Source organism: Macaca mulatta, chromosome 2, assembly GCF_049350105.2.
Source record: "Macaca mulatta isolate MMU2019108-1 chromosome 2, T2T-MMU8v2.0, whole genome shotgun sequence".
In the NCBI taxonomy this organism is placed as follows: domain Eukaryota; kingdom Metazoa; phylum Chordata; class Mammalia; order Primates; family Cercopithecidae; genus Macaca; species Macaca mulatta.
The window spans coordinates 52,350,917-52,364,015 of NC_133407.1; the positions used below are offsets into that span (position 1 = coordinate 52,350,917).

At 39.3% G+C, this 13,099-nt stretch overlaps 1 pseudogene; it reads right to left on the reverse strand.

Moving 5' to 3' along the window:
- Positions 1–7,958: 7,958 nt before the first annotated feature.
- LOC144339463 (small ribosomal subunit protein eS25 pseudogene) lies at positions 7,959–8,389 on the reverse strand (annotated as a pseudogene).
- Between the last annotated feature and the right edge of the window lie 4,710 nt (positions 8,390–13,099).

Genomic DNA, 13,099 nt, shown 5'->3' on the forward strand with positions numbered 1-13,099 from the left:
GGTATTTCAGTGTTCGTTTCTCACCACAAAGATGTAGATTAATTTAAAGTCCCATATAGTCTGTTTATACTGATGCATCTTGGACTAAATTACAGATGATATAAAATAAAACAAAACTGAGTTAGAAAGTATATTTTATTTAGCACTTATATAGTGCTTACTATCTTCCAGCTATTATTTTAAGTATTCTACCAATACTAGCTCATTTAATCCTCACAACAATCCAATGAAGTGGGTACCATTACTATCTTCAGGAAAGTAAGGCACAGCGAGGTCAAATTACTTGCCTGAATCCATACTGCTGGTAAGAGTTAAGCTAAGATTAAACTGGGTAACGTGGCTCTGCGTGGAGTCTATGTTCTAGGCTGTCTCTTGAGAAAGTGCCTTTAACATTTTGTTAGGTTGGTAGTTGCCTTTTTCGGCAGTGTGGGATGAAGAGGTCAGCCTGCACGTTTCTCCTGCAATCCCCATCTACAAGCACCACAACTGCATCCAGCTACTCACAACACAACACACACAACTCTGTAAGAACACACAATCAGGTACACACACACTAGGCAGTGCAAATCAGAGCACAAGAAGCCATTTTCTAAAGTCACCACAATACAGAAGGCATCTTTCTGCTTAAAAACATCCTCCCACCCCTAAATTGACATGACTAATTAAAACCCTTAATTCGAATTCTGGTTACTTTTTATCTTTCTCTTTAAGATTTCGTGTACTTTTGTGCTCCATATTTGCATAATGAAAAAAATACAGTAATTGTTTTTCCATAACAAAGGAGTCATTAGGCAGAGCCCTCTGGTAAATGGGTGTTTTTAGATGAATGTTTTAGATTTGTCATGACAGGACATTGATTAGGATAGAAAATAGAGTACACTGCAGTATTGTTTTTGTGAAACCTTGTATACAGAATTTCTATTTTATATATAACAATTCCCTATACAAGGTAATTCTGCATACAAGATTTTCTATGCCTGAATTAACACAGCTCTGCTACAAGGTGGTAGAAAAGTTACCGCTGGACAGCAAAAGCTATGACTTATGAAACAGCCGTTTTTACAGTTTCAAAAAGTATAATGTCTAATCTCCACTGGGTACTTAATTCCATTCATATATCATGGTTTACAACGTACTTTGCTGACACAGTCTCATGGACCTAACAACTACCCTGCTAGGTATGTAGGAAGGACACTGTCATCTTCATTAACACACGAAGAGATAAGAAAGCCAAGATGGGAGAAGTGGGAGAGGCAGTCTCTCGGCTGTGCTAGGATGGAGCTGCCTCTGGAATCCACCTTTCTAGGCATTCCATAGTTGCTGGTTGAGGAGCCTGCCCTGGTACTGATAGGGGTCACAAATGCCTCATGGGGTTAACAGGATGGGAGATAAAGTTAATTTTGAGCTCCAGTTGGTAGAGGTGACTCCCTTCCCCAGTGGTGTTTCCAAGACCACTTCTAGCTCAAAATGTGGGTGTATAAGGGGGAAGTCCTCATCGGCAACTGCTCTGGTTGCCTGTGACCCAAGCATAGATCTGCTCAACCTCCATATTCAGTTAAACCAGTGGGTCCCAACCCTGGCTGCACATTAATTCCTGATTAAAAATCCTAAACCCAAAGCATACTGCAGATCAATTGTATCACACTATTTGGGGTTGGGGTTTGGGCAACAGTATTTTTAAAACTCCCCAGGTGATTTTAATGCGTAGCTGAGGTCAAGATCCACAGAATTAGAGAAATACGATGTTCAATTAAGTTCAGCCTAAAGCTGCCTCCTTACATATTTTAAATCTGGCCTAAAGTTTTCTCCGTACATAGTGAACTGTTACCTAACTGGATGTATAAATGGGCTGTTACCTACTCTTTTACTCTTTTACCAGTCACTGAGTTTTGGCCACTAAAGGTGGCCAACTGTTCAAACCATGTTCAAATAATGCAAATGCCAAGCTGTAACCAACCCAGCTATTTCTGTTCATCACTTCTGTTTTCTGTATGCCACTTTCCTTTTTCTGTCCATACATTTTCTTCCATCACACGACAGTGCCAGAGTCTCTCTGAACCTATTTTGGTTCAGGAGGCTGCCCAATTTATGAATCCTTTTTTGCTAAATTAAACTCTGTTAAATTTAATTTGTCTAAATTTTTTGTAAAGAGATAGGGTCTTACTCTGTCACCAGGGTGGAGTACAGTGGTGTGATCATAGGTCACTGCAGCCTCAAACTTCTGGGCTCTAGTCTCCTGCCTCAGCTTCCTAAGTAGCTGGGATTACAGGTGTGAGCCACTATACTTAACTTTTTTTTTTTTTTAATATGGGGTCTTGGTATGTTGCCCAAGCTGGTCTCAAACTCTTGGCCTTAGGTGGTCCTCCCACCTCAGCCTCCTGAGTTGATGGGACTACAGGCATAAGCCACTGTGCTCAGCTAGAAAATTTTTCTTTTAACAATGGTGAATCTCATCTGGTCTAAACCTGTAGCTCTTTATTAAATGGATCAACTCTTGATTTGAACATAAGAAAAATGCATTGATGATCTGATCAATCTACACATTTTTGACTCATTTTCATGATTATAATAAAGCTCAATTTATAAAGCAATCCTCAGCATTTCACTTTGCCAGTATTATCTAATTTAAACCTCTCTGAAGGTAGATCTATATTCTCTCTGAGTCACAGGTGAGAAGGCTGAGGCACATAGGGTGATGTGCTCAGATCACACAGTTGGTAAATGTGGAACTGGGATTCAAAACCAAGTATCCTTGACTCCAACACCTGACAATTTCTGAGCAGCATTCCCTCCCATGTAAATTACTGATTTCATGAACTGGCTCTATTTTTGGTTTTTGGTATTTGTACATACATTTATGCCTCTCAAAGTTAGTGGTGGCAACTGAAATTAGCTCAGATCTTCCTCCTCTCTGTTCCTAAAACTGTCCTGTACTTCTCTCCAGCCAAGTAGATTCCTTGAGTGAAGAGGCTGTGTTCTGTTCTATACTGCTGTCTGTTCCATGCCAGAAAAATGCCTGACACTTACTGGGGCTCACACTCTAAACCACATGAACTATAGACATTGACTAATTCACACAGTCGTATTCCTATATATTAAAAAATGCCACAAGAAACAGACTGCGGTGTTCAACTAGAAATAAAATCAAACATTCCAACTACAAGACCATAGTGAGTGGAATGAATAACTTTCCCAGGAGATTCTTTAAAAATTAAACAGTTCCGTATAAAATTGTAGACATTTCAACTGAAAGATACGTTAGAGAAAAAACTAATAATTCAGTGTAGTGTTATTTGAAATTCAAAAATTGGGTCATCCCACTCTCCCCTCTTCCAAAAAAAAAAAAAGTTTGCATACCACGAAGTGAAACAGGAAATGAAACAAAGCTGTGTTTAGTGGCCTGGAGTGTGATGCTCAAGGGCTCCCAAAAACTTGCAAAAGTCAATATTATGTAGTTAAGAATTTTCAGAAATGTAAAATTGTCTTTACTTCACTGTCTTTACTTCTCTAGGCCACACGGTGTCACTGTTGAAGACCAGTTGGTTCACCAAACATCATGTCTGCTGTGAGGATCCAGGGAGGTGCCAGCCCCTGCTGGGGCCACAGGGCCCTTTTTGGAGGACAGTGGCCTCCCACAACATGTAGCTCTGCTCGGGGCCCCAATGTGGCAGCCCTTTAAATTCATAAAATCAGTTTATGTACACTGGAGCTGGCCCCAGAAGCTTTGAGTCAAATGGATTCCACCGTTTACAGAACTGCTTCCCGTTGTTTCCTTCTAATGATGGCCAAGGGGTAGGTGGCAGTGTTATTCCCACCACAACCCTGCAACTCAGAAAACATAAAGGGTCTCTCTAATACCACCTTTTTCTAGACAATCTAGGTCTTTGCTTACCTCTCTTCTGTGGTTTAAATGATATGAATTTCCTTAAGAAAAAACTCCTCCTGGGAGTTCATAAGGCTCTTTTTCATCCTGGCCCATAAGAAAAAGCTGCTTGCACTTCTCTTACTAAAAACTGAAGAGTCACAAGAGAAGATTAGCTTCTCTTGTAGGGCTAAGATAAAATAATACAATTATATTTTCATTCTATCATTTTTATTTTTTAGTAAAGTTAGAGATCTATGATATAATACCTTTGTGATTTTAAATATATCTGATCCCCTCAGGGGTATTTTATCCTTTTATTTCCCCCACCCCCAGACCTGCCCATATTTTCACCATACTCTGCTTAAATATTGTCTGGCCTAGTACCATATTTATTGAGAAGGAAGTGAACTTGATCAAGTCAGGGGCAAACGTGAGACTGAGGGCCTTGACTACTAGTACTTGCTCTTTCCACAACACGATCCTGTGTCTCCATTTCTGGAGGTATTATTAGGTTTGGAAGGCCAAATAATTACGTACAGATTGGATGGGAGCTAGAAGTGAGATGAGGTGGGTGGTTAAGTTAGGTCTGTCAGCATCTGCACTGGTTTTCTGCATTCCAGCACTGAATACACATGCATCTGACCAGGGGCCACTGAGTTCCAGTTGTAACTGGTCATTGGAGCCACCTCACTCTGCTCTCTATTTTCCATATCCCTCTCTCCACCCCAGGTACTTGTGAGCTTCCCACCATGTCCACTCATAGCAACCATGTGTTATTGTTTTGACCACCTGGAATCCCCTTTTTCTTGCCTTTTGAGAACTACCCTCTAGCATTCATGTGATCCTGTTCAGTTGGCCAATCATAGTGGCCTGTTACAGCTACCCACTGAATTAGGTAGATAGACTTTGCAAGGACTGTCAAAATATCTCAACTCCGGGGCCACAGTGAGTTGTTTCTGTGACCTATCTTAACCCCTTTGTACTACTATAACAAAATACTACACTCTGGGTCATTTATAAACAATAGAAATTTATTTCTCACAGTTCTGGAAGCTAAGATGTCCAAGGTCAAGACACTGGAATTTGGTGTTTGATAAGGGCCTTTTTTGCTGTGTCCTCATATGACAGAAACCAGAAGGACAAAAAAGGGCCTAAGCCAGCTTTCTTCAGCATTTCTTTCAAAACAGATACCAGTAAAATTCTAAGATTTTCCAACTTGATACAAGATAGGTGAAAGCGCTTCATCCGTCACCAACAATACCAACTAGTCAAACACAAAATACTCTCTTCAGCATCTTTCTCTCCTTCCAGTTGCCACTCCAGATACACAACTGGAGTTGATACAGACTGAAGTTATTGAGTTTGACAGTAATATAAATTTAAGTGTAGACTCTTTCAACAGCATCCACATGAGGTAAGAAGGAAAGCGACTAACACTTATTTCTTATTTTCTTTTCATCATTCAGTGTGTCGGGTTCTATGATGGCCAATCTCCAAGGTGGTTCCCAGTGATCCCTGCCTCCTGGGTAGTCCCTTCCCATCTTGTACTATTGTTGGCCACTGTGACAATAGAATATGAAAGAAGGAATAATAGGTAACTTCCAAGATTAGGTATAAAAGACTGCAGCTTCCATCTTGGGCTCTCTTTCTCATCACTCACTCTAGAAGAAGCCAGTTGCCTTATTGTAAGAAGCTCTATAGAAAGGTTCACAGTGTGGAGAACTGAAGCCTTCTACCAAGAGCTGTGTAGGTGATTTTGGAAGTGGATACTTCATTCTAGCAAGCCTTAGATGACAGCAGACCCAGCTGACACCTTGACTGTAACCTCTTCAGAGACCCTGAGGCAGAACCTGAGCTAATCTCCTCCTGGATTCCTGGCCCGCAGAAACTGTGAGAAAAAAACTGTTGTTTTAAACTATTACGTTTTGAAGTAATCTGCTATGTAGCTGTAAATAATGAATAAGTGCTTTTCCAAGGTTACCCCTTGAACAATCCTGAGGGATAGTTATTGTCATATTTAACTTAATCTAAGATGCCTCAATTTGAGGAAGACCCATCTATGAGCCATTCTTCTGTCCATGAGCTAGTCTATGAAATAGTTAAAAGGGCAAAAAATGCTGCTAATGAGTCTATGACCTGCCCTCAGTTGTAAGATACACTCAAATTTCAGGTATGTTATCGGGTGACAAAAATGTGCATCTTATAATTGATGAAACATATTGCCTGCATTTTTGTAACAGGGATTTCTTCTCATTCATTGGGAAAATAAAAGCTTTCTTTTCATCCCCATTATTCAGCTTGATGAGGAGTAGTCAGTCAGTATATGTTTGTTGAAAGGTTTTGTTTTTAATAGAGATGGATAATATACCAGGACTCGGTGGAGAATTTTTTTTTTTTTTTTTTTTTTTTGAGATGGTGTCTCACTCTGTCACCCAGGCTGGATTGCAGTGGTGCCATCTCAGCTCATTGCAAGCTCCGCCTCCCGGGTTCACGGCATTCTTCTTCTTCAGCCTCCTGAGTAGCTGGGACTACATGTACCCGCCACCTCGCCCAGCTAACTTTTTGTATTTTTAGTAGAGACGGGGTTTCACCGTGTTAGCCAGGATGGTCTCAATCTCCTGACCTCGTGATCCGCCCGCCTTGGCCTCTCAGAGTGAGCCCAGATCTTGTTCTTAACTATCTATCCACGTGGAAAGTGTTTTGAAGACATAAATTCTTCTGAATCTCGTGTTAGTCAAAGGAAGGCTCTTTTCCAGATTTCTTAATCAGCACTGTCCTCTACATTTTCTTTTGCTTAACTGAGAATGTATTGCCTATGTGGCCCTTTAAAATCAGCCTAAGGCAGTTCCCAGCTCCTTAGAATAACTGACACTGAACGTCTACTCCATGCCAGCATTCTCGCTTACGTTATCTGAGCCAGACATTATCATTCCTGTCGGACGTATGAGGGAAGAGAAGCTGAAGGATGCTATGAAACTTGCTTAAGATCACAAAACTAAAAAATGATAGAGGCTGGAGTTCTACCAGGCTATTCTCACCGCCCGCCTTCCCGTGTCATTGCACCTTCTCTAAAGAATGGTGGTGTGGCCTGTCCATTGGCCTTAAAGGATTTTCACAGCAAAGCAAAAAAGGCAGCCAAGTTGGGCGAGAGTTTTCAGAGACCTCTCAATGTGACTTTTACATGAATAACATGCTGTCTCTCATCTTGGGAACACAGAGTGTTTCAGAAACATTATCTCATTAGTCCTCACAACACCAGACATTTTCAAACAAATGAGTTAATGTTTGCGGAAAGTCCTTGAGATATGAAGATTGTAGGCACAGTGTGAAAGTACAGCATTGTCCTAAAGCCTAAACAAGGCTGTCGAAGGGTCACAGCCTTGGAAAGCTTTCCTGTGAAAATGTCAGATCTTTCAAGTCATGGAGATGAAGGAAGGAATCAAGCTGGTCAGGTCCAACAAAGCCATCTCTGGTTTGGGGATGGAATACATGTATAATACAGAGATGCCAAAGGGGATTCCACTGGCAACTCAGAACAATTATTGATCCTGCTTGACAGGCTGAGGAGAGATGGATTTCAAAGCCTAGGTTCATTGGCAAACAGTTCTGGGAACGAGTAGCGATGTTTACCATGGGTGTAGAACTGAGAGCTGGAAGCATATGTTCTAGGAATTTACTATTCTTGAGGTCAGTGATTCTCAATCATGGCTGTATACTAGAATCATCTGAAGAGCTTTTAAAAATACTAATACCCAGGCATTGCCCCAGATCAAATGAATTAGAATTTCAGTGAGTGGGGCTTGCTCATCTATATATTTTTTTAAAGTGCCTGGATAATTCTAATTGGCAATTCTAATCTAACTCTAAGTGAGCTACAAGTGGTGAGTCTAACCTGACTCTAATTGAGTAGCATTCTCTAGGGCAGTAGTTCTCAGCCTTGACGGTTCTTTGTGATTCACGGGTTCTATCAAAAACTTACTGATGTCTAGGTCACACCTCATATATCCTGATTTAATTGATTTCAGGTTTGGCCTAGGCTTTGGGAATTTTGAAAGCTATTGGGTGATATTTTTAATACAGACCTTATTTTATTTTATTTTATTTTATAAGGTTTTATTTTTCCAAATATACAATTGGTTGGACTTGCTCCTGCATCTTCACCAGAAGCTGGAATACCTCCACACTGGGTGTTTCTGGTGTAAATTATTTGAGCTCTGTGCCTTGAAACCGGTTTGATAAGTCTTTTACCAAACAGCTCCTGAAAGGTTGCCCTGGACAGACAACTTTTACTCTTCAGTCTCTCAGAGACCTCAGTTGGGATTATAAGCTTACAGCTGGGACTTCCCTACTGAATTTGTCATATGTAGCTTTGTCAAGCGAGACTAGGTTATTGAGCTTGTCCCAAACTTTGCCTTTGGATCACTTCTTCTTTCTGGCCTTGCCACCAGATTTGTTCACTGGGTCTCTGTCTTTCTTGGCTGACTTTCCAGTGTCTTTCTTCTTCTTGTCATCCTTGGGCAGCATCACGATGCCCAGGGGGTAGCAGTAACCACTTTAACCTCGCTAAGATGTCAGACAAAAAGCTATTTAGTTTTAAGATCACTTTTAAGTTCACAGCAACATTGAACTGAAAGTAAAGAGGGGTCAGTTCACATATACCTCCTTTCCCCACCCTCAAGCCCACAGCCACCTCCATACACACAAAATCTCCCCCACTGCCAACATCCTGCATCAGAGCAGTAAATTAGTTGCAACTGATGAACTTCCACTGACACATCATTATCACTAAAAGTCCATAAATTACATTAGAGTTCACTTGCTGTTGTTTATTCTATGGACTTGGACAAATGAAAAATGACATATATCCACCATTATAATGTCATACAGGGTAGTTTCACTCTCTTAAAAATCCTCTATGCTCCACCTATTCCTCCCTCCCTCCTCACTAACACTTGGCAACCACTGATCTAGTTACTGTCTCTATCGTGTTGCCTTTTCCATGGCATTTATAGTTGGAATCATACCATATGTAGTATTTTCAAACTGGCTTCTTTCACTTCATAATATACATTTAAGGTCCCTCCATGTCTTTTCATCACTTTATAGATCATTTATTTTTAGAGCTAGATAATATCCCATGGTCCAAAAGTCCAGATGTACCACAGTTTATTTATTCATTCACCTATCAAAGGACATTTTGGTTACTTCCAAGTTTTGGCAACTATAAATAAAGGTGCTATAAACAGTCTTGCATAGGTTTTTGTGTGAACATAAGATTTCTACTTATTTGGGTAAATACCAAGGAGTGTAATTATTGGATTGTAGGGTAAGAGTATATTTAGTTTTGTAAAAAACTGTCAAACTGTTTTCCAAAACTGCATTCCCATCAGCAATGGATGAGAGCTCTTCTTACTCCACATCCTCACCTGTATTTGGTGTTGTCAATGTTAAGGACCTTGACCATTCTAATGGGATTATAATGGTATCTTGTTTTAATTTGAAATCTCTAGTGATTTCTGATGTTGAGCATCTTTTAATACGCCTATTTGTCTTCTGTATATATTTTTTGATGATGTGTCTGGTCAGGTCTTTCACCCCTTTTTTCATCAGGTTGTTTGTTTTCTTATGTTGAGTTTTGAGAGTTCTTTGTGTTTTTTGCATAACAGTCCTTTAAAAGATATGTATTCTGCAAATGTTCTCTTCCAGTCTGTTGTTTGTCTTCTGATTCCTTTTGATAGTGTCTTTCATAGAGCAGAAGATTTTAATTTTAGTGAAGTCCAACTTGTCAATTATTTCTTTTATAGATTGTGCCTTGGGTGTTATATTTTAAAAAGTCATCTCCATAGGTCATCTATGCTTTCTACAATGTTATCTTCTGGGAGTTTTATAATTTTACTTTTCACATTTAGGTCAATGATCCATTTTGAGTTAATTTTTGTAAAAGGTATAAGTTCTGTGTCTGGATTCTTTTTTCTGGCATGTGACGTTCAGTTGTTTCAACATCATTTATTGAAAAACAACTGTCTTTTCTCTATTGTATTGACTTTGCTCCTTTGTCAAAGATTAGTTGACTATATTTATGTGGGTCAATTTCTGGGCTCTATTCTGTTTCATTGATCTATTGTTCTATTCTTTCACCAATACCATATTGTCTTGATGACTGTAGCTTTTATAGTAAGTCTTGAAGTCAGACAGTGTCAGTGCTGAATGCTGCTCTTCTCCCGCAACATCATGTTGGCTACGGTGTATCTTTGCCTCTCCATATAAACTTTAAAATCAGTTTTGACACCCATAAAATGACTTGCTGGGATTGCATCAAACTAAAACGCTTCTGCACAGTAAAGGAAACAATTGACAAAATGAGAAGGCAATCTATGAAATGGGAGAAAATATTTGTAAATCATATATCTAATAAGTGGTTAATGTCCACAATATGTAGGGAACTTAATAGCAACAAACAAATGAACAAACCTAAATAGACATTTTTCCAAAGAAGACGTACAAGTGGCCAACAGGTTTATGAAAAGGTGCTCAGCACTAATCATCAGGAAAATGCAAATCAAAACCACAATGCCATGTCACCTCACACCTGTTAGGATGACTATTATCAAAAAGAGAAGAGATAACAAACATTGTCAAGGGTGTGGTGAAAAGGGAACCCTTGCACACTGTCGGTGGGACTGCAAGTTAATACAGCCATTATGGAAAACAGTATGAGGCTTCCTCAAAAAATTAAAACTAGAACTAATATATAATCTAGCTATCTCAATTCTGAGTTTAATACATTCAAAGGAAATGAAATCAGTACCTTGATGAGATATCTATACTTCCATGTTAATTTCAGTATTAAGTGTCCATTGACAGATGAATAGATGAAGAAAATATATATGAAATATTTTAAGTCATAAAAAATGAGTAAATTCAACTTTCAACAACATGAGTGAACTTGGAGGACATTGTGCTAAGTGAAATAAGCCAGACATAGAAAGAAAAAAATGCTGCAGGATCTCACTCATACGTTTAAATCTTAAAAAGTTGAACTTATAGAAGCAGAGGATAGAATGGTGGTTGTCAGGGACCTGATGGTGGGGAAAATGAGGAGATATTGGTAAAAGATACAGACTTTCTGATATAAGATAAATAAGTTCTGAGGATCTAATGTACAGCATGGTGCGTATAGTTTATAATACTGTACTGTATACTTGAAATTTGCTAAGAGGGTAGATTGTAAGTATTCTCACTACACACACACACACACACAGAGAAATGGTAACTATGTGGGGTGATGGATGTGTTAATTAACTGTGGTAATCAATTCACAATGTATATGTATATCAAATCATCACCTTCTACGTCTTGAATGTATAACATTTTTATTTATTCCGTTATACTTCAATAAAGCTGGGAAGAAGAATCCCAAAGTTCATGATTTGTGTGAGGAAGGGGAAAATGGGGCAAGAACTGAGGAGACAATTGTATAATAGAAACTACAGTTCTAAGTCTTTTATGGCCAAAATAATAATCATATCTGATGCATAACTTTATAGTTTATGATGAATTTTCATATGAGATCTAATTGAACCATCCCAATGTTGGTAGGCAGGTAGACGTAGTATTATCATCTCTATTTTACAGATTAGGAAACTGAGGCTCAGAGAGAAAAAGTGACTTGTCTAAGATCAGCAACCATGACCCAAACAAAAGGTTCTTGAGTGAAGCCCAGCAGCCTGTTTCTTCAGTTGTTCAAATCATATGGTTGCTCAGCTACTTAAAGCTACTTTCTATGTACTTCACAGTTGTCATTTAATTCCCTGTGACATTAAGAACACAGTTGTCAGTTAATTCTCTGTGACATTAAAGAGAGAATAATTTCCAAAGAAAAAAATTAATATTCACAAAGCCAAATGGGGAAAAAACAACACCTACTTCTGGTCTATGGGAACTGTTTAGTTTGCTTTACCTTCAAACCTGTTTCTGAGTGTTGCCAATGGGAGAGTGGAAGATGGGGAGCCATGGAAAGGGTGGTGCTTAAGGAGGGCCCAGGGAGCCTCTGCAGCCCTCCTCATTCTTTTTCTCTGTGCCTGAGCCCAGTCCTCCCACCTGGCATGGCTCTACAACCATGAAACCCTGATGCCCTCACATGCATAAGGAGCCCTGACAATGTGGATGTGGATATGTCTCTCATTCTGTAAAATGAGACTCACAATGGCCTCCAGTGTGATGCTTCTTTGGGCCAAAACAAAACAAAACAAAAACAAACCAAAAAAAAAAAAAAAAAAAAACACCTGATTGCTTTCAGGTTGCCTGACTCACAGGGCACCTCGATGCTCTGGCCAGGGACACTGAAGACTGAATCACCTAGCTTGCCTTTGCAGAAACTGTTTACTAATATGTCATTTCATTTCTGTCTTTTTCCAACCTTAAGCTTTGTGTGCCCCTCATCCATAGCATGTCCTTGCCACCCATACCTCTACTCCCATGCATAAAAGGATGCATAGGCAAATGTACATGGAAGTCTCTTTTCAACCTCTGCAGGGGATTGTAGGTGACATATACTATTGCCCACACTTACATACAAGCGTACCCTATGATAAGCATTATTGGGATTAAGAAATATTGAGTGGTACTTCTATCTCTGAAATTCTGTTGTCTCTCCTATTTAGAGAAGACTCTTACAAGTCAACTACAATAGGACTTTTTTCCTCCAAAGTTGTGACATCGGAAATCAGGACTCGCCTTACAAACCCAGGGAGCTGAATTGTTTAAAGGACATATAGTATTTTCCTAGAGAACTGAAGCAAGAACAACAAGGTAGAAGCCCTGCAGACCTGTTTGAGTGCAGAAGACATGGACAAAGCATATCCATGTTCCCATCCATTGAACAGGCCGCAGCTTATAATGTGATAAATTTTCTTCTCTCATCCTAAGCTTTTGGTTGTCATTGAAGTACTCTTCCAAATTCCACGTATCTATTGTCATTTAATGAGAGTTTACTATGTTTCCAGCTCTGCGCTTTTTGTTACATCTGCTATTCATTCTCTTTCCAAAGCTGTAGCCCTACGGTCTCACAGTTAAATAATTCAGAAGTTTTGAGTTAAATAGGTTTTTACAACAAGATTTTTCAGAGCTAGTGGAATGTCCATGTGTGTAGTGAATCTTTTGGAAGATTTATTTGGTATATATTATTTCCCAGACTTTTTCAAGGCATCTCATAAGACGTGTTTAGTTCAGAAG